Source organism: Capricornis sumatraensis, chromosome 3, assembly GCF_032405125.1.
Source record: "Capricornis sumatraensis isolate serow.1 chromosome 3, serow.2, whole genome shotgun sequence".
In the NCBI taxonomy this organism is placed as follows: domain Eukaryota; kingdom Metazoa; phylum Chordata; class Mammalia; order Artiodactyla; family Bovidae; genus Capricornis; species Capricornis sumatraensis.
In genome coordinates, this window is record NC_091071.1 from 61755372 (window position 1) to 61778045 (window position 22674).

General features: G+C 38.9%; 1 protein-coding gene across 4 annotated transcripts in view; it reads left to right on the top strand.

Moving 5' to 3' along the window:
- Window positions 1-22674, top strand: part of ZNF385B (zinc finger protein 385B) — a 353720-nt gene that overhangs the window by 223699 nt on the left and 107347 nt on the right. The window contains exon 1 of one of the 4 annotated variants that reach the window (XM_068967004.1): window positions 16960-17097. The exons of the other annotated variants lie outside the window; for them this stretch is intronic. The gene's annotated coding sequence lies outside the window, so the exon portion shown is untranslated. Of the gene's footprint in view, window positions 1-16959; window positions 17098-22674 lie in introns of those variants that run through there. 4 annotated transcript variants of the gene reach the window in all.

A 22674-nucleotide genomic window follows, 5' to 3' on the forward strand; every position in this document is an offset into this window, starting at 1 on the left:
GTTTCACTGTGAAATTGTGTGTCTTATATAGAATTAACTTTATATTATCTACTCAAATTAGAACTGCTGCTGCTGCTGCTAAGTCGCTTCAGTCGTGTCTGACTCTGTGAGACCCCATAGACGGCAGCCCACCAGGCCCCCCCGTCCCTGGGATTTTCCAGGCAAGAACACTGGAGTGGGTCGCCATTTCCTTCTCCAATGCGTGAAAGTGAAAAGTGAAAGTGAAGTCGCTCAGTTGTGTCCGACTCTTAGCAACCCCATGGACTGCAGCCTACCAGGCTCCTCCGTCCATGGGATTTTCCAGGCAAGAGTACTGGAGTGGGGTGCCATTGCCTTCTCCCCAATTTAGAACTAGAAGTAGCTTAAATGGAAAAAAATATATATTCTAAAATCTCATTTGAGGAGAGAGCTTTGGCTTACTAATCCTGACCTTTAAAAACAGGATCCCCTTGATCCAACAGGGAGTGAATAGCCTGCTCATTGTCTCATGGAATGTTCTGAAGGCCTCAAACAAAGTCTTAATTTTATTTTAGTAGCCCAGTGGTATAAGACTTCTTCATGTCATATTTGTGCGTTTATAGGTAATGATTAGTTTCTACTGCCTCAGTATATTTTCATATGGACTTCTTATATCCCATATGAAGAATGCTTGAAGTCATCTTTAACAGAGTTCTTCCTCAATTTCTTTTTCTCTGGCAAAAGGAGAAGTCTTTATTACCACAAGCTTAAGTCTTAATACCTTCATCAGGAAGGCAAACATGCTAGTATAGCAGAGATTACTGGATCCAGTCAGTGGGATTTAATCTGTATTTGTTGAACTGCCAGAATTTTTTAACCCATCATGGATATGGGATTGGAGCTGAGATCCAAACACCTGCCCTCTTCTCCAAATTATAACTCTATGTATTACTAACATTTCTTTGCCACTGATTTTCTCTGAAATCATTATATTTGAGTTTGGTGGTTGTTAAATAAATATTTGTACAGAGCTAGGTGTACCTACCACAATTGTGGATGGACAGATAGATAGAGGCACGTTCAACACGATGTGGTAGGTATGGTGATGTGGAATGAAGTGTTACAGGAACACAGTGGAAGGATACTTCACCCAGCCTTTCTTGTTCAAAGAGGGATTTCCTTTCTTAAAAATGGATAGAAATATGCAGATTAAAGTGGAGAAAGAGAGCAAAGTCTCAGCAGGAGACAGTCACACAGGTGAGAAATATTTAGCATGATGGATACAAAGGACGAGAAACAGATGTGGGTTGCTGATGTAATGTTTGAGACAGGCATGGTACAAAATGAAGCTCAGATGATAAAAGTCTCACTATGGAGGACCATTTAAGCCCTACTAGTGTAAATCACATGCGAAGGCAAAGGTCTATGGGCATAGAGACCGGATGGTATTGTTCATGCCACAGTCCCAACATTGTGCATTGATCTGACACACAGGTCCTGGTCCTCAGCAAGTATTTGTTAAATACATGAACGTAAAAAGATTTTAAGCAGAAGAGTTGTGTGTTTCAGTTTATATTGTTCTGGCAGCAGCCTTGGAGATGGATCTAAGAAGAATAAAAGTGGAATGAAGGTGACTAGTAATGATGGGAAGAGGTGAGAGTCTGAACTAGAGTCAGAGATGAATTTGGTGGATTCGTATTGGAGGGCTGAACATCTAGGATCTGGTGGTTGTGTGGCTGTGAGAAAAGGAGAGATAAGAGGCAAGTGTTACCATAGAGATGCCATCATTTAACTTGAAGAATATAAGGAGAGGAGTTGTCTAGGGGAGGAATCAAGTTCAAGTTTTTCTGCTAACCTATCATAATTCAGTTGTTTCAACTTTTACTTTAAAAATGAACCCAGGATGAAATTCTTACATGTTTTCAATGACAATATTATAGCACTTAAACATTTTTAAATATCCTGTGGACATTACATTAGCATTACATGGAAAACATAATCTGAAAACATGAACACTTCACCTTTAAATTTTTCTTTTTTATTTTAATGACACCAAAGTATTTTGACATAACTAATTTCTACTTATTTTTCATACAGAAATTCTGGTAGAGAAATATGTTAATTCTGTCCTCTTTTTTTGTTTGTTTGTTTGGCATTATTCCCCTGGGCTGACCCCATTGAAGTTGGGGGTGGAATCAGCTGCCACCTTGGAGCCTCACTCCCAGACAAGTAGCCTTTGAAAACTTCTCCACTTTGCATAGAAAAGGAGCAATGCTTGGAGGCCAGGGAAAATTCCAAATGAACAGTATTTCTGCTTCTGTTTCTCAATCGGATTTTAACATTTGATGAGGAGCAAAACAAACTCACCAGAACAAAGAACCATCCTTCATTTGAACTTAAAGTTCAAATAACGTTAAGTTTAACTTGAACTCATATGGTTAAAGGTATTGTTAAAATATATAATTCTTGTTCAGTGAAGGTTTGTAAGAAATATTAATTTTTTTTCTTACTCTTTGGCACTAGCTCTCTTCCTCTTCTAAACAGGTCTTTTATTATCTCAGGATATTCCTTCAGGGGGCTTCCCAGGTGGCACTAGTGTTAAAGAACTTGCCTGTGAATGCAGAAGACATAAGAGACGCAGGTTCAATCCCTGGGTCGGGAAGATCCCCTGGAGGAGGAAATGGCAATCCACTCCAGTATTCTTGCCTGGAAAATCCCATGGACAGAGGAGCTTGGTGGGCTGCAGTCCATGGGGTCGTCAAGAGTTGGACTGGACTGAGCATACACTCGCACATTCCTTTAGGATGAGTAATTTCATCGTCTCCTATTTCAGAGTAATATCTCTCAGCCCAAATAAGTTTGGTTCTAGACATGGTTAAGGGGTATCCAGTTGGCAATAGCCAGTGGATATCTGGCTCTGAAGAGCTGAGGCTTGGGCAGAGGTGGGGCTCTGAGTAGCAGTTATTGGCAGAGGCAGTGCCCTGAGAGGCGAGGATGACCCAGTGAGAGGGTGTAGAGGGCCACCAGCAGAAAACCAATGGTAGAACACAAACATCCACACCCACAGAATCAGAAGAGCAAGAGGAAGCCTCAGAGAAAGGGCAACTCGAATCGAGAGACCAGCGGAAGCCAGGAGAGTCATGTCCCAGAAGGCAGAGCTAAAGAAAAGTTAAAGAAGGAAAGAGGGAGAGAGCAAGAAAGCAAAGAGCTCCTGGGCAAAACGTGTTTGTCTCTCTTATCAACCTGCCTCCTTAACCTGCTTCCTGCACCATCCTCCATTCTTACCCAGCTCTTCTGCACCATAAGAGAAGATGATGGTTCTTTGTTTCTGTGCATATAAGTGTTAATCATTTCTGCCATTCAAAAAGAAAATTTCCACTATGTGCAAGTATAACTCTTATTAGCTCCTTTTAGTATCACTTCCATCTATTTTGTTTATAGGTTTTGTGGCTTTTAATGGTATTTTCCTGTAAGTAGCTATATAATTAATTTGACTCTAATGCGAGTGTTGCAATGGTTCTTATTTTTGTGGTTATCCAGCAGATTTTACCATTGTTTACTAAGGGATATTTTTCAGTCCACTCTGCTCCTTGTGCAGGATGAAACAGATAAATACCTTGCTCAGAGACAAGTAGAAATAGTTTAGATTCTGCTTCTATGAACTTTCTGCTTTGTTGTTTGCACTAAGAGAACTAACAATTTTAGAAGGATAAACAGAGAAGTCCATTTTTATTGTACCGCATTCTGAGCAAGGACAATGCTGCGTGTCCAATTTGTATCAGCTTTGGTCTATATTTAATCCACAAAAAGGTGCAGTGCTTTTTTCCCTGAGTAGATTGTGGTGTAGCTGTGTTCCATCCACTGCCTAATACAGTTTATATGTAAGATTCAAACCCCTTAACCTAGGCAAGGGTAGGATTTCTATAAAGGACCTTCATTTTATTAATTTGTATTTTGTGCATTTGGGGCTTCCCTCGTGGTACCGTGGTAAAGAATCTGCCTGCCAGTGCAGGAGAGGCAGGTTCAATCCCTGGGCCAGGAAGATCCCCTGGAGAAGAAAATGGCAACCCACTTCAGTATTCTTGAAGGGAGAATCCCACGGACAGAGGAGCCTGGTGGGCTCAGTCCTTGAGGTCACAAAAGAGTCAGACACGATTGAGCAACAAATTTGCACATTTATCCTGGGGAAAGGCTTTGTTATCAATCTTAAAGATCATTAAAGTAACGAAGTGATTTTTAAAATCATTCCTTTGGGTTTATAAGGACACAGATATAAGTAAAAAGTAGGTAAGATGGATCTGATAACAATGCTATACTTTTTATCAAGTGAATGTTAGATTTCATTATAAACTTTCTTTTCTATGGCATGTGGTGAGTTTGTTTTGACTGTTTCTTTTCTGTCTGAAGAAACTGAAACATAAAGAAATTAAATATTTTATTCAAAGTCATATAGACATTAGCTCTGAGTGACCTTGGTACTGCTGACACAACTTGGTTTTCCTCCAAGCTTATTTAAAATATTGATGGAGCCCTTGAAAGCTTTCTCATTTGTTTTTCTTTTTTTCCTTACATAGTATTGAGTTCTATTTTTGTAACTTCAAATATTCACACAGCACAGTTGTGAAAAAGTTCAAAATTAGCTTTCTTAAATTTGGCTTTAAACCTAAATTTTGGATTTTTAAAAAAGACCCAACTATATGGCATATGATATAGCTAATGAGTAATGAAGAGTGATATCCATTAGTACTGAGAAAACTGATATAATTTACTTTTAAGTTTTCTTTTTTTTTTTTTTTAAGAACTGAACCCATCCTTTAGAGGTTGTTTGTTTTTGTTTATATTTTTCCTGGTAGCTGCTACCTTTACAAAGGTTGGCATATCAATTTGACATTTATCCTTGCAAAAATAAAAAATAAAAATTATATTTTTTATCTGAGTGCTATTGCTTAAAATTTTTACTCCTGGTATTTATAGACCACGTAAAAACTTGAAGATTGATAAAAGACTTTAACTCAAATATAGTGATAAGTATTAATTTCTGGTATAGATATACTATAAGTTGCATGTGTAAAGTCTGAGAAGATACATTAGAAAAGAATGTGAATTAGTCACAGTCTCATTTTCTTTGTCTATAAAGGATCAACACTTACTGGGTTAACATCAATGTTTGAGGACAAAACCTTGAAATATTGACTAAATCTAAATCCTTGCTATAATATTTGAGACAACCCCAAGTCAAATATAATTTTAGAAATTCAGACACACTGTCATTTACTGAGCTGTCCTGGGAACTTTTATGATGGCTGTTTTAGACAAATGATTATCTTTGACAGAGGAAATATAAATGAGAGCCTCATTGAAGAATCTCCTTTCTCATGCCATAATTGGATACCAGAAGATGTTCACATAGGTCATACCAGATCACCAGTAAAGACAGGCAAGGGAAAATAGGAAGGAAAGCAGGTATGGAATCACACAAAGGGGAAAGAAGGACCAGGAAAGCTGAGAGAGAGCAGCAGCGGCAAGGAGGCAACCAGGCAAGCCTGCCCTGGCCTCCCATTCGTGAGGCCTCAGATAAGAATATAGATTGAGGCCCACCTATGTCTATCATAAAGTTAAAGATCAAGCCACTGAGCTGCTAAATGAAGTATATTCTGTCCTCCTACCTTCACAAATGTATACGCATAAAAACCTGAGAAGACCAGGTATTATTTTAGAATTCCCGACGTGCCAAAGTTCTTTACCAGAACATGGGAGCGTGAAGTGGCTCTGGAGTGTTCACACCACAGTTCCCAAGCTCCATCTACATTTCCTGAAAATGAATCTCCATGTCCTGAAAGCAGCCATCCAGAGGCCACCTCTTGGGGTGGCCTCCACAAGGCCAGAGCGTGGACATATGGAATCCCAGGTGCCCAGTGTGTGGCCTAGAAGAGGCAGTGAGCGAGCGTAGGCTCCCTCTGGGCTCGTCTCCTTGCCCCACAGACGTGGGAGAAACATGGCCGGAGAGGTGGTGTCTGAGGCTGACGTAAGCAGGAGATGACCTGGGTTTATTCCAGTACGTATACACTCCTGCTGTATACATCTGTGAGGGGGTAGCATTGGCAAGGACTATCTAATCCTGTATTCTTAAAACTCCGTTCAAGTATATAAACATACTTTAAAGGTCATAGATATATATTTCCTATGTAACCTTTTAATTGTCTATGTAAGACCACGTGACTCTCTGTTCTGTTATATTCTGGGAAGCAGTTTAGTGCCTAAGAACATAGTCTTTCAAGCTAAAACAAGGCTCTGAGTTGTGCGTTGGTTTGAATCCTGTGTTGTCCCTTTCCTGGTGTGGAGCCCTGGGCAGAATGCTTCATCTGCTGAGTAGAGGTAATAAAATCTTCCTCTAGGATTGTAGTGAAAGTACATAAGGTTAAAGTCTTTAAAAGGCTTAGATCAAGTAAGTGCTCAATAGATCACAGTGCTGTCATCATCGTCATAATCACTGTCATTATTTTTACAGCTGTTATTTCTTACAGTGTATAACTATTGAGATGACCTTGGGCAAGTCATGTATACCTCTCAGAACCTCAATTTCTTCATACATAAAATGAGGTCTTTGGAGCAGAGGATACCTAAGGTTCTGTCCAGTTAAGACAAGGGACTTTTTGGAGTTCTTTCTTCTTCAGTTTACATTAAACCTGAACTTGACCTCCAGGCTACATTGTAAATTGTTAACAGATGCTATCTATTCTGCATATAATATCATGATATAAGCTATTTTAAATAACCTGATATTGAAAATGTGAATCTTTTGTAAAATCTGCAAAACCCTGGATTCAGTGTATAGTTGTGAAACAAATACTTGTGACTCATTGTAGCATTCCTTTATTCACTGGCTCTTCTTTAAAAATCACATTTGATTTACAAAAGACATTGAGTTTCCCTGTAACTTTTCAGGAACATATGCAGATATTTTAAATTTCTTTGAATCACAGAAGCCTTTGAGAATTGATTAGCTCTGATTCCATTCTCCCAAAAAGGAGCATGGTTGCAAATATTTGCATGTAATTTTTGGAGAGGGGGGTCCATGGATCCTAGTTTAAGAATCTCTGGCATAAAGCCAAAATAAGAACAAAATGGAATGTGCTAAGGACATTGGAAGAACTTTTGAAATTGGACCTAAAGACACCTGGCCCTTTCCAGGATGAGGGCAAGAGAAGACTAACATTTATTGAAGGCATCCTCCATGACAGACATTGTCCTAAGCATTTTATGTGTGTTATGTTGTTCTTCCCTTTCCAAATGTAAAAAAGATAGGTATTATTTCTGATGAGAAAATTGAGGTTCAGATAATACGCAGTTCTCCAAAGTCACATTGCTAGTAAGTAGCAGAAGCAAAATCTGAACTGGAGTCTGACTCTAAAGCTACTGTGTATGCTCATTCACTTCAGTCATGTCTGACTCTTTGCAACTCCATGGACTGTAGCCTGCCAGGCTCCGCTGTCCATGGGATTCTCCTGACAAGAATACTGGAGTGGATTGCTATGCGGTCCTCCAGGGGATCTTCCCAACCCAGAGATTGAACCTGCGTCTCCTGTGTCAGTGCATTGCATGTGGATTCTTGACCCACTGAGCTATCAGGGAAGCCCAGCACCATGATAAGGCCCTAAATTCCTTCACCTCTCTCCCCAAGCTCCTAAATCTCTGTGAAAGAGAAGATCACAAAAATGCAGAGATTTGTCTTCCTTGGTGAACTTGTTAGAAGGGAACGCCCTAAAACAGCTCCATGTTGACAGCCAATTCTTCCCTCTCTCATGCTTCTGTGCTGGCTCATTGGAGCTAGGCTGACTTGCAGGAGTGCTGAGCTGCTATTGAGAAGGGGTGGGGCCTGTGAAGAGCTGAGCATTCTCTTGACTGGATGTGACTCAAAAGTTCTGATCCCCTACGTGCCCCAGCAAAGGTTTCAGCTGACATCCTGTAAAAGAGTTGTCAGCCCAAGAGCAGAGAAGTGGCCTGTCAGACTCAAAATGTCCCACTTGCCAAGTCTCACATGAGAAAAGTGAAGACAGGCCCCATTTGGAAAAGAAGAGCTGCTTTCCAAGAGATTTATTACGTAAGGGTCATGTTGCAAAACATGTGCAATGCTCAGTAGACTCAACTCCTCCTTGATTCATTCACATTTCACAAGATAGCTAATTAATCTCTTTAAAGCAGAGAGCATAGATGGCAAAATAAATGACAGGCCTTATATGAGTGCCCAAACAACCTGAGGCTTATTGGAATCCTGCCTTGTTTCTGTAACCTGGTGTTGAACTTTCTTCATAAACAGCCTGACCCTATACTGTGGAGAAATCACTGAGATTTGTACACTTAAAATCTTTATGTATCAGGGTGAGATCTATATCCTCATTTCTAACCTGTCAAAATAGAACATTCTCAGTAAGGTAAAAAGTACACTGGCAAATCCATTTTTGGTTTCAAGTCATTTTAAGATAGGCTGTCTTATCACCTCTGACTTCACAGTATGTCCTAGAAAATCATGCTGTTTTCACAGTGATACTAGAAGCACAGTGCGATTTGGTATTTGATTTAGATTTTCCTTATGATTTTCCACATGATATGGAATTGCTTCATGAAATCACTTGCTGCTAAGCATTTCAGAACTTTATTTGGCAGTAATGAGAAAAAAAAACTGTACTTTAAAATGTTTGGGAGTGAAATGGGCGTAGTTAGAAGTAGCTGACATCTAATATATTACTTTTCTGACTTGGCATGTATGGTACAAGAGATTTTCTACTAGTGTAAAGAAGGTACCTCCTCTTTACATCAGTGAGGCCGCGTAGCTTAGTGGTTAAAATACCAACTCTGGAATCAGACTCAGAGGGTCTGAGTCCCAGCTATGCTGCTCACCTGCTTTGTGACCTTAAGCGAGACACTTCAACTAGGATGGCTACCATTCGTCTCTCTTACATAGTCTCCATATCAATCAGTGGGTCCCCTAATATATGTGGACTGAGGATCCTTGTGTACCAATAAATGGAATGTGTACCAACTATTTGGTAGATTAAATAAATGCCATGTCTCACACATATCCAATATATTCTTGCGAAATGTGTGTCAGCCCTGTGGTGATAATGAAATATGGGCAGACCTTGTTTTATTGCACTTGGCTTTATTGTGCTTCAAACATAATATTGTTTTCACAGATTGAAGGTTTGTGGCAACCCTGTGTCAAGCAAGTCTGTCCATGCCATTTCCCCAATAGCATTTGCTTACTTTGTGTCTCTGTTCCACATTTTGGTACTTCTCACAATATGTCAATCTTCTTAAATTATTATTACAATTTATTATGATGACCTGTGATCAGTGATCTTCGATGTCACCACTATGACTCACTGAAGGCCCAGGTGATGGTTTGCATTTTTTAGGAATAAAGTATTTTTAATTATGGTATATACATTTACTTCTTTAGACATAAGACTTTCACACTTAATAGACTAAATATAGTGTAAACATAACTTGTATATGCATTGGGGAACCAAAAAAAATCATGTGACTCACTTTATTGAGAAATTTGCTTTATTGTGGTAGCCTGGAGTTCAACCTGCTGTATCTCTGAAGAACGTCTGTGCCTTTATTTAAATGTTACTGACTTCATGATAGTATTGCATATAATCAATGAATACTAAGGGGAAAATGTGGTAATAATATGTGAGGAGTTCTTCAAATCATTTGGTTCTTGAAAAGTGTGATCATGCTTGAAAAGGCTAGAGAAATATAGCCGCTCATTCATTTAAGATATGTATTGAATGCCTACCGCAGGCCTGGCACTGCCCTAGAAGCTGGGAATAGAGCACCCAGAATACAGCTGTTGCTCTCATGGAGACTATATTCTAGTGAAAGGAGACACTGAACCGGCACACAAATAGGATGAGACAGTCTTAGAGACATAAGTGAGTGGAGTCAATAGAACAGCGTAATAGAGGGAAGGCCTTGCCGAAGTCCTCAGTTGTGTGTCTGCTGCATTGAGACATAATTGAGTTGTGAGAAGAGAGCTCCACACTGAGAGAACAGAAGAGGTAGAAACCTGAGATAAGAATGAGTTTGCCATGTTTGGGAAAGAGAACGGAAGTTTAGAGATGGGGGAGAGGGGTGATAAAGAGAGGTGATACAGGTTGGTTTTAGAAATAAATTGGGGCTTAATCGTACAGTAACTACAGGCCATGGTAAGGTGTTTATTTTATTCAAAGTGCAGTGAGGAACCATTATGCACTAGAGTAACACAATTTGTAGTTTTAAATGTTTGTGTGACTGTTGCATAGAGAGCCAAGTGCAGGCATACCTAAGTTGTCTCAGAAAGATCTGTTAAGAGCCCTTAGTTGCAGTCCAGATAGATGTTGATGACTTGGACTAGAATGAGGCAGTGACATGTAGAAAGATTTGCAGTACATGCTGGAGGTAGGAATAACAAAACTTGTTAATAGTTTGGATGAAGTTAGTGAGTAAAAGGAAGAACCAAGAAATCAAATGCAGTCAGCCCTCCATATCCCTGGGTTCCACATCTGTGGATTCAACCAACCACTGATCAGAAATATTCTTAAAAAAAGACAAATTACAGAAAGTTCCAAAAAGCAGAATTTGAATTTGTTGTAGGCTGTCAACTATTTACATAGCATTCACATTGTATTAGATTTTATAAGTAATCTAGAGATGATTCAAAGTTTACAGGAGGGTGTACACACAGGTTATATGAGAATAGTACAGTATTTTATAAAGAGTACCCATGGATGTTGGTATCAAGCAGAGCAGGTACCAAGAAACAGTTATATTTTAAGATCTTGCTAGTGTCCTGTCTTCACAATGAAACTGTCTGCAGCCATTCTAATCCCTGTTTGTCTCTCCTTTCTGTATCAGAGTTGTTTTTTTGAGTCATAATCCGCTCCAGGTGCTTAGGATACATTGTTGTTCAGTCACTAAGTCCTGTCCAACTCTTTGCGATCCCATGGACTGCAGCACACCAGTCTTCCCTGTCCTTCACTGTCTCCGGGAGTTTGCTCAAACTCGTCTATTGAGTCGGTGACGCTATCTAACCATCTCTTCTTCTGCCGCCTCTTCTCCTTTTACCTTCAGTTTTTCCCAGCATCAGTGTCCTTCCCAATGAGTCAGCTCTTCACATCAGGTGACCAAAATGTTGGAACTTCACCTTCAGCATCAGTCCTTCCAATGAATATTCAGGGTTGACTTCCTTTAGGATGGACCAGTTTGATCCCCTTGTAAACAGAACAAAGACCCGTGCCCTGTATCTCTTCTGTACTACATCTCTATCAGCACCTGTAATTAACACTAAATTTTTTTGTGTGTTTGCATTAGTCTAATTATTTCAGATACATTATTTTTGCTTTCCAAATAGACAGTCAACTTCTTAAGGACCAGGGACCCCGAGAACATCTAGCTCAGTGCTGGAGGGAGCAAAAAGGAAGAGTGAAAATGTGTCTTTTTTCATAGGCAACTTCTTGTTTATAAGCTGCCTACTTTCAATAAATTTGTGGAAATCCAAAATTGCCATTCAGACAATTGGAAAAGCAATCATTTTTCCATTAAAAAGGAATTATTTACTCACTCAAGAGTTAATTTAAAATAACTGACTCCCCTAATGAATGTAATTAAAAGTTTGTTAACAGGTCATTATGTATTTGTTAGGAGATGTGGTAAAGGAACTGAGGCTAGAGTATCAGGGGCCACAGTCAACTTTAAATTATGTGAAATGAAGACAAAGGAGCTGAAATTCAGAGCTGTAAGTAAAAAAGAAAATAAGTTCTGATTTCTAAAACTTCAAACGTATAGGCGAATTTATAGAGAGGACTTCTATTTTCTAAATTTACAGTTTATAATTGACAGTTAAAAATTATCTCTAACCAGATCACATTCATTCTAGCAATGAAGGTTAATCATTTGAATACACAAGAAAACTGGCTTTTGGTTACAGCTTTCTGAGTAAAAGAATGAAACAAAATTCAAGGTTTTCTATTTTGCATGGAAGAATGAGCATTTTCATAAACACAGGATAGTGACTGTTTTTCAAAACTCCTTAGAATATTGATGGCATTGAGTTGCTATTGCTGGTGTAATATTCCAACACCTCTGTGGGTTAATCAACCTTTTGAGGACTATCCCAGGAATCCAGTGACCATTTATCACTTTGTTTCTATGAAAAATGCTTCTGCATTCTAGAATACTAACTAAACCCAAAGTGAGGAACACACCCCAGTTATTAGGAATCCTCTTAATTCTGTGATTTTCATAATCCATTTACTCTTTGGAGACCATAATAATTAGCAATGAGAAAGAAAACTTTTAATCAGGTGGTATACAGTAGCACAGTTCTTATAACGAGAATGTAGAAGGCAATGGGACCCCACTCCAGCACTCTTGCCTGGAAAATCCCATAGATGGAGGAGCCTGGTGGGTCGCAGTCCATGGGGTCGCTAAGAGTCGGACACGACTGAGCGACTTCACTTTCACTTTTCACTTTCATGCATTGGAGAAGGAAATGGCAACCCACTCCAGTGTTCTTGCCTGGAGAATCCCAGGGACGGGGGAGCCTCATGGGCTGCCATCTGTGGGGTCGCACAGAGTCCGACACGACTGAAGTGACTTAGCAGCAGCAGCAGCAGATACTCCTTTTACCTCATTCATTCATTTAACACATTTATTGAGTGCTTCTGTGGACAAGGAACTATAGGCAAACAGCAGTGAGTCAAGTCTGCTCTCCAACCAAGAAGAGCTTATAGCTCCTTGGGGAAGAAGACGCATGTACAATAGAATGTCTTAAATACCGTTAGGAAAGTGTAGATGAAATGTATTGCAGGTTCAGAGGAGAGCAAGATATTTCCTTCATATGGAAGTGGGAAGACTTCCTGAAAGAGAGAGTATTTAAAACGCCACTTGAAAATGGAGAGAATTTGAAAGGGGACAGTGAAGAAGGGGCATCTGGGGAAGCGTGGCAGCATAAACAAAACAACAGAACTAAGAAAGTGTGTTTGTACAAGAACAGGTCAGTGTTTCATACAGTGAATACTTCTGGAGCAATTACCAGGTATAAGACACTGCCTGAGGAGCCAGAGATAGAAAGAAAACTAAGACTTAGTGTTTGTCCTTAAAGAATAGTTCAGTTTAACATTAAAAGCCTGAGTAAGGAATTGGTTTTCAGTTAAGCTTGCGGATGCCGATGAATGCTGAACTGAGGTGCTGGGACTGTATTCTGCAGCAATGGCTTTAGGGGTGATGATAATAATCCTTATTATTCACTAAGTCCTTCAGGGTTCTTTGCACTTTAAGAATTTACATGCATTAGTTCCTTCTGGTCTCCTCATGAGATATGATTACTATTTTATTCCTACTTGGCCGCTGAGAAAACTGGGGCTTAGCCAGTTAATTAATTCCTTTAATGTTGCCAGCTGGTAAGTAGCAGAGTAGGGATTTGAACAGGTGTATTGGATTTCAAAGCCCATAACTCACTGAATTGAGTCATGGAAGATATTTGAATAGAAAAATGATTGATTTGAACTACCCTTCTTAAGAATTCAGTTGACTCAGTGGGACCACAATGATTAAAGGATTGTACTAGTGAATAGCTTATAAGAACCTAAATGGAGGTATTAAGTAATAGGTATAAAAAGGGGAAGGAAGTGAGAGAGGTCATAAAGGTAACTACTTAAATCAGGAGTAGTGAAGAGGAAAAAGTCAAATACAGCCTCAAGTTTTAGCATCTGTGGTACCTGGAAGACTCATAGTGCCAGGCAGTGAAATAAAGACCAGCAAAGGAGAGAAATCTCTTGGGGAGGTAGTGGCGATTTGTGAAGTGAAGGAATAGTAAAAAAAAAAAAAAAAAAGAAAAGAAAAGAAAAAGAAAAAGTGAAAATGAAAGTGTGTAGGCTGCTCTAAAAGAAGTTAAAAATTAAGGTGAGAGTAGTTGGTACAGTAAGCAGCTAACAAGAAACGAGGAATTCCTTAAGAATGGAATGACTAAAGAAAAATGGTGATGATGAACTAAGATCTTGGAATCTCTGAGGCTGCATTAACTCAAGGGCACAAACAATGGATTAGCAGATGAGGGATCCTTGGTTCCTCCTTCACATTCATCCAGACTCTTCCAATCCTTTAGATCACCACTGAAACTCTATCTCTGTGTTAATAAATAAGTCTGTATGTCTCCCATGGGCTTTCCTGGTGGCTCAGTGGTAAAGAATCCGCCTGCCAAGCATGAGATGTGTGTTTGATCCCTGGGCCGAGGCAATCCCCTGGAGAAGGAAACGGCAGCCTCTCGAAGTATTCTCACCTGGGAAATTTCCATGGACAGAGGAGCCTGGAAGGCACAGTCCAAGGGGTCACAAAAGAGTTGGACACTACTCAGTAACTAAACAGCAATCTCCTATAGTTTTCCCTGCAGAGGCTTAGATTTTACTTATCTCTTTCTCCTATTGCTTTTGGTACCTACTTGCATGGATCAGCGGATCTCAAACATCAGAGTGCTTCCAGATCACTTGGAGGGCTGATTAGAACACAGATTGCTGGATCCCACACCAAGAGTTTGTGACTCTGCAGGTCTGGGATGAAGTCAGGATTTGCTCTGTTTACAAATTCTCAGATGATACTGATGTTGCTGATCTAGGGACCACTTTTTGTATTACGACTGAACTAAATTAAGGACCTGTGAGAGGTACACATAAAGAATTTGGGGAACCTTACAGTGGACTAATGTGCAAAATCTGGAAACGTTCTAGAAAAATACTCTTACGAATCAGGTATGATTTGTTGTTGTTCACTCACTCAGTCATGTCTAACTCTTTGTGACCCCCATGGACTGTAGCACGCCAGGCTTCCCTGTTCTTCACTATCTCCTGGAGTTTGCTCAAACTCATGTCCACTGAGTCAATAATGCCATCCAACCATCTCATCCTCTGTCACCCCCTTCTCCTCCTCCTCTCAATCTTTCCCAGCATCAGTCTTTTCCAGTGAGTCAGCTCTTCTCATCAGGTGGCCAAAGTATTGGAGCTTCAGCTTCAGCATCAGTCTTTCCAATGAATATTCAGGGTTGATTTCCTTTAGGATTGACTGGTTTGATCTCCTTGCAGTCCAAGGGACTCTCAAGAGTCTTCTCCAGCACCACAGTTCAAAAGTATCAGTTCTTCAATGCTCAGCCTTCTTCATGGTCCAACCCTCACATCCGTACCTGACTGGAAAAACTCTAGCTTTGGCTATAGGGACCTTTGTTGGCAAAGCGATGTCTCCACTTTTGAATACACTGTCAGGCAAGATTTAAGATTAGGCAGAAAAAGAATGAAATACTTTGTCTAGCTTCATGAAAGAAAAATAATTTAAATGAAGCATCAACATAATTGCTACAAGTAAAGAGTTTTCTTAGGAGAAGTATGTCATAAAATAAAAAATAAAGTGAAAACCACAGAGGTGACTATAATTTTATTTTAATCATGAAGAACTAAGTATTATATGAGTAAGAAGTCCACAATTATTATTTAGGGGAAAGTAAGTATAGCGCTAGCGTACTGTGTTCCATTTAGAGTCCTATGTTGTTATTCATAACAACTGAGGCCAGGAGATACGTGCCATTTCTAAGAGCTGGTTTTATAATTACCAACTTGATTGCCATGTCTAATTATTCCCTTGGGTTTACCTATCCCTGATAGTTACCGTGCAAATCTGACTTGAGTAGATCCACCAGATCTCTGAGTTTGGGTAGGTGTAATTTGTTCTGTACATCATTACTAGAGTGTTCGCCATGGTTGGCAAACGTGCTACAAGTTGCACAATGAAAGGTGCAAAATCCTTCCTGACGTTTGCAAACATCAGTCATTTTTAGTTTCTTTCATTCAGCCGAATGCTCACTAAGCTAACGAAACAGTATCAATGACCATCACCTTGCTGCTGCTGCTGCTAAGTCGCTTCAGTCGTGTCTGACTCTGTGTGACCCCATAGAGGGCAGCCTACCAGGCTCCCCCGTCCCTGGGATTCTCCAGGCAAGAACACTGGAGTGGGTTGCCATTTCCTTCTTCAATGCATGAAAGTGAAAAGCCAAAGTAAAGTCACTCAGTCATGTCTGACTCTTAGCGACCCCATGGACTGCAGCCCACCAGGCTCCTTCGTCCATGGGATTTTCCAGACAAGAGTACTGGAGTGGGGTGCTGAGGCAAAACAACCATTTGGTCATAGCCAAAGTGTGTAACCTGGACATATCAGAGGCCTTATTCTTCTGATCATATGGTCAGAGGTCACTAGAGGGAGAATAGAATTAGTTAGATATACGAATAAATATATCATTTTATTTCCAAGCCTACACAACTGTTAATTTCATTATGATAATTCTCCCATATAAGTGAAATTAGATTTTTTAGTTGAAATGCATAAATATCCCTATTAATGACATCCACATCAAATTATCTGCTTTAGTCTTTTTAAATTATATGTTGTGAATATTTAGTTTAAACCTAAAATTCCACATAAAAGAAAACAAATTTTCTAGGTCTAATGGTATGCAAACAAATTATTCAGGACTGGCAGAATATAAATAAGGTTCATATTTTGAGAACACTTTCCTTTTTTAAATAAAAAGCAATTTCAAAATAAAGATTTAGTTGCCCACCTAGAAAAGAAAAATAAAAAACAGTCCTGTCAAGTCAGACTGATACTAAAAATTCCAAATTGTTACAATAAGTACATATTCTAAGAGAATTAAATTGCTTTGTTGGAAAGGATAGGTGGGTGTCAGATTATTTGGTTTAATTTTTACCATAGCAAAGTGGTAGTTACTGAGTAGCTGGGAGATACTCAGAAAAATTACAGGAAAGAAAGTAAGTGTCAGTCTTTTAGGATATATTTGGTTCAGTGTTGTCAGAAGATAGTCTGCCCTCTTCCTGGAATCAAGTTGCAAACACTACCCTCAATAGTAATTAGAGCTAAGCAGCAATTACAGGACGTATGATTTGTTCAGACGCACTGTGTGTTGGCTGTTTCCTAGCACCATATTTCATGGGAGCACAGGTTGAAATGATGGAATTATTTATCTCTCAGTCTACCACCTCGTACAGTGCTCGAGTGCAGAAGTGAACGTGAATTGTAATCTTAAAAACTAAGGTAAGCATTGCCGACTGATCTGCCTTTACACCTCTGGGAACTTTCTCATGAAAAGTATGACCAAAAAATGTAAAACAGTTAAAACCAGCTTTAGAAAAGGAAAAATGTATCCGAATTAGAGTAACGTGCTAATTTTGTTACTCCTCCAACCAACATCACCCTGGCATATCTAACTTGTTGTATTTAAATTGTTGTGCAGGGTCACTTTGATAAGTAAAATAAAGATGTGACAGACTTCCCACACTTCCTTTGTGCTGATGACCTATGCTTTCTTTTTCTTTTGATGTTGGTTTCACATTTTTACTAGGTAAAAATATGATTCATATTATAAGTATGTTAGAACCCCTTCTCTCTCTCTTTCCTATTATCTTCAAGAAGTATATTTAAGCAGATGATTGTACATGCTCAAGAATTCACATTGAGATTGATAAAATAGTGTCTGGTAGCCTGTAATAAAATTGAGTAACATGAGTGATTTGTACAGTTGTCACATGATTTTTGTGATAGGCACATTTCAAACTTTTAATGTTCCATCTCGTTTAAGTATAAACTCAATGGCTTCATGCTTATTTAGACCATTGGGCATAGAAATCTCTCTGGAAACCAGGTAAGTTTAACTCTTCAAGAGGCACTATTGTCTGTCATGAAAATAAATGTATTTTGTATGGATACAGTAGACATTTGTCAAATTCTCTTTTTTATTTTAATATTATCACTTCACTCTGCCTCACCTAAAAAATCCTTTTTCTTTCAATTTTGTCATTTTTTAAACATGAATTTGGTGGGAGGAAGGTGTTTTTATCTCATTGTTCCCAGTGGGATTTCAAGTGGTTTGGGAAATAGTGAAAGAGCATCAGCTGCTTCTATTCTACCTCACTGGTAGATTAGGGGGATAAACACTGAGGGCTCGATAGACTCTGGCTAAAAAATGAGTAGATTAAGACCAATGTGCATTAATCTTTCCAAGGTCCTAGAGACCCTGTGTTATGGGAACTCAGTAGATTCTATTGCTCAGTGTCCCTTTTACTAATATGTTAGTGCCTGATTTGGGAAGAAAATTTTTTCTAGCTCGGGTCCATAATTGGCTTCATTTTGTATATTTGCTTTGTCATGGAATTATTTATCCTTGAGGATCATTTTTTCATCAGGAAAACATGGGATACTTTAATCCATGTAACAGTTTATAAGTCTACTTAATATACTTAAAAGTACTTTGTCCCTCTCAATGAAAAGTTATAGTATTTGTATAACCCAAGGCACATGGTGAATTTCTGTAAAAATGTATCATTAAATTCTGTGTTAGATTTAAGTTCTTAACTTGCCCCATTCTGTCATGTGGGTGGCAGATAACATCATGTACACACATATAAAAAAAAATCCTCAGTTGTTGCAACTGACACGACGGCTTTTGACATAGTTGGAGATACAGCCTTAATTGTTTTGTCTTGTTATGGGGGCAAATTCATCCTGATATTGGCAAAATCTTGCTATTAATCTTTTGATTTATAGAAGCAAATATTGAAAATGAAATTAATATGCTTCAGCTAAAAAATAAGGCAAATGACAAATTTTATGAGCTCTTTCTAGTTTTCTAGCAGTATTGCAGTGAGAGAGAGAGAGAGAGATATGAAAGAGACAGAGACAGAAAATTTCAGAGACATTAGAGAGCTAAGAGAGACGTGAGAGGCAGAAAAGATAAACAGATGGGATGGGGGTGACGAGAGAGCAAAGTCAGATAAGAGAACAACAGAGGAAGTGGGTGTTAGAGAAAAAAGATTCAAGTCAATCAAGGTTTGGAAATAGAGATTGTGCAATTCGGGAACTTTGGATTCTTTTGCATTTTCTTTAAAATTTCAACATGCTTTGTCATATTAAATGCATAGAACGCCAGATCCATTGTTAGGAAGGTTTACTTTCCATTTGTGTCCTTTAGAGCAAAGGGAGTTTTAAAAGGCTGTTTGAAGTTCAAAAGAGACCAGGAGTCAAAACAAATATTCTTCTAAAAGAAAATATTTCCATTCCTTTGTTGCCTTAGAAAGCAAATCGTCGAAAAGGAAAATGATGAGCCCTGTGATTAAATTCCCTACTTTCCGTGTGGCTCCTTATTAACAGAACGTTATGTCTTTGACTTTCGGTGTTCACTGGGGGAGTGAGGAGTCATTTGGGAAGCCAGAAAGAAATTCCAAAGAATGAAAGCAGTATAAAGGTACAAGGATAAACATAACACCCAGGGACAGTCAGAGTCATTTATGATGAATCACTGCCAGTGCAGAAACCCCTTGGGCTCTGCTGTTTTGCATATCACTTGGGCCCCAGAAGCTGCCTGCATGACTGAAGCAAGTAGCATCAATCTCTAGGATGTCCGGACAGTGGCACAGTTTCAAGAAATCAGGCCAGGGGTTTGCCATTCTGTTCAGTACTAGAGATGCTTTGGAGAGCGAGCATCCCCTGGGTCAGAGGATTCCCTATGTTTCTCAGGATAAGGGTGTCTCCCAGTTGCCCAGCTCCTTTGTTTGAAGGACTTAGATGCCTTGCTTAATTAGGTTGTTCCTGCTCACACAGTTTTTGCCTCACTCTCCTTCATTCTTTACAGATTTCTGCCAAATAATTGAAGATAACAAAGAATCAAATCATTTTAGGAGTGAGATGTTGGGAAATTCCAAATAAGGCATTGATGTCAATTCTAGTCCACTTGGCAAAATTCAGCCAGACTTACCACTCTTCCTTCCCTGTCCAAATCCCCCTCATCCTTTTCCCTATGCTAACCTCACTGTTGCCCCATTACCCAGTGTCTGCTCATCCTATCCCTTGCGCGGCCAGGTTTAGTCACCCCATACTGGTTCCCACAGGGATAGAACGGTGGCTTTCATAACTGCTTACACAGGTGGAATACTTATACTGCCAAGTGGAAGCCATCTCTTCTGCGCCTGGATAAAAATGGCTTCCGGCTGATAGAGGACCAAGAGTGGCCTCGTCCATGATGGTCACCATGATTATAATACTCCGCTAGAATTTTTTTTCTGAATTCTCTTCAGTGCGTTATAATTATGGCAGCCATGATATATACATGCAAAAAGGGAACAAGATTTTAGTGCAGTTTTTACTGTTCTCTTTATTCCCAAATTGTGTTTTCTAGGAGCCTGTTAACTTATTTTTTTTTAATATGGACACCGGGTTTTGAATAGCTTTGAAATGTTTGGTTAATAGTTAAGCTAAGGAAACCTTTTTTTTTTTTTCCTACCAAGGTGTGTGTAGAGAATACCGGCAGAGCAAATATTAACTCTGTTTCTTTAAATCGAGCAAGATTCTGGGAGAAAAATATCTTTTAAAAAGGGCAATTAAGTAAACCATTATTCTTTTCTTTTCGCCTCTTTGGTTCTTACCTGTTGATAGCCTAAACACTGAATGCAAGAACTGAAATTCTCTGAACCTGGAGGGCAAAACATTTTGTGTCCTGGAGGTATAGAATTTGTAGCAGCAGCCCGGTGTGTTGACCTCCTGAGTTGCTGTTTGCAGCCCCTTCAGGTGGGCCCATCCTGTGAGCTGCAGAGGAGAGGCCTAAAGATAGAACCAGAGGCCACAAGGCCCTGCTGCTTTGATCTGTCCCAATAGAGGTTAGTTGCCACCACTGTTTGGAAAAATGTGTCTTTTCAGAGAGAATCTTTGTTGCAATTCTGCTAGAAATTCAGTATAAAAACCACCAGCAGAAATGTGTGTACCTCCTATATGAAGCTATTTTAATTAGTTATATTGATCCAAGCAGTATGATTTAAAGCATAGTTTGAATGGGTTTTGTTGTTCGCTTCTTTCCCCCTCATTGGGAATATTAAAATAATTATTTAAAATTAGGTGTTGTAACCAATCTTCTGCTGCTCTTTAAAAGGGGAAGAAATGTTGGCTCTTGGCCACACTGGCTTTTCTCTTTCATTTAATTTCTTCCATTATTCATACTCATAAAGCCATTAAAATTAAAATCTCATTTAAAAATGAGTGCTTCTACATTTCAGTCTATATACAAAAACAAAACAGCCTGAACACTAATCTATTTTAATTTGTAAAAAAATGTAAAGACTTCAGTATATGATTCCTGTACATCTTTGTACTGACAAATATTTGAAACAATGTCTCTGGGCAATGCGCTCTAAATTCTACCATTAGACAGTTACCGTGCTGGATTAATTTCTCCTAATCCCATTTTCCTCATGTAAAATGAAGGATAGACTCCTAAATTATGTTTCCTGCTAAGAATTTATGAAATATGGTTCCTCTAGAAATATTCAGCAGTTTGAGAAACGTAAGTTGTCTTTCCTAGGAAAGTTTGTATTTTTAGGAAAGTTTCTAAAATAAGTCATACTGCCAGTAGGTCCCTAGCATGCCATAAAGGGAGAGCAAGGAGTTCCTTGGTATCCTGTAACCAAAAAAGGCGTCAGACCTCATGAAAGCATCTTGACACCATAGACAGGAGTCACTGGGCAAACGGAGCTCAGGACCATCTCCCTACGTCTTTTTTTGCCAGAAAATTTCGTCAGGCTACTGACCTCCCAATCCAGTCTCGACCTCAGACAATTTTAGTAAAGCCCTGTCTGGAGATAATTTTGGCTTCTCTAAAGACTTAGTAATTTAGGAATGAAGCATATGACATTCCCTTTTGATAAGTCAGGTGTATTAAAAACTATTTCAAAAACCTTGACAAAGCACCTGTCAGGACTCTGTTATCCTTTGAGTTTCCTTTTTTGCATGGTCATGCTAATAATAGTGGGTTACAATGGAAGAGCACTATAACCTGGGCAAAAATTATTTAAATTAGCTTAAAGAAGACAATTGGTTTTTAAGACTTTTTTGTGAATTAGTTGTCGTCTTTACTTAAATTTTGTAATTCTCAGATTTTTTGATGCTGCTTTAAAAAAGGATTGCAGCTAATGAAGTACGTCACACATTTAATCAAATTATATTTTGTACTGTGTAGTACATAAATCTTACTGATTTTTTTTCAGTGTTTAAATATAAGATGTTCAGTGCATGGACAAAATACTCAGATATAAATGAACCACCCCTGAGCTGTATGTATTGTTTTGCTACACATCCAAAAAGTCATCCATTGCATCTTAGTACAAGATTCATCATCTTGTGTAGAAGCTGGCACATTACTACTAAACCCAAAGGACATTGTGGCTTAAAATCTATCATGATGTGGCTTCACTGCTATTTTGTGATGCAGCACTTCATTATTGCTTATAAACTTCAAGGTGGTACTCAGAAGGATTTATTTTTAAACTCACCATTCTGCCAGGATGCTGCTACTACTGAAGCACTTTGGAGGGAACCCTGAGCTGCCCCAAGGGAAATTCAGGCGTAAAACTGCCAATTGTCAGGATTTTAAAGACCCAGAGTTCTAAGATACACATTTTTTTCTCTTTGGCATCACTGGATCCTATGTCAGTCTCCTCTATCCACTTATGAAATTCATCAAGGAAGCACTGATATTAAAGGGAACTTTTATTTTCTCACAAATCATTTTGAGTAAAATCAAGCTGGTGGTAGGAAAAATAACTAAAAAAACTTATTTATCCTAAAAGT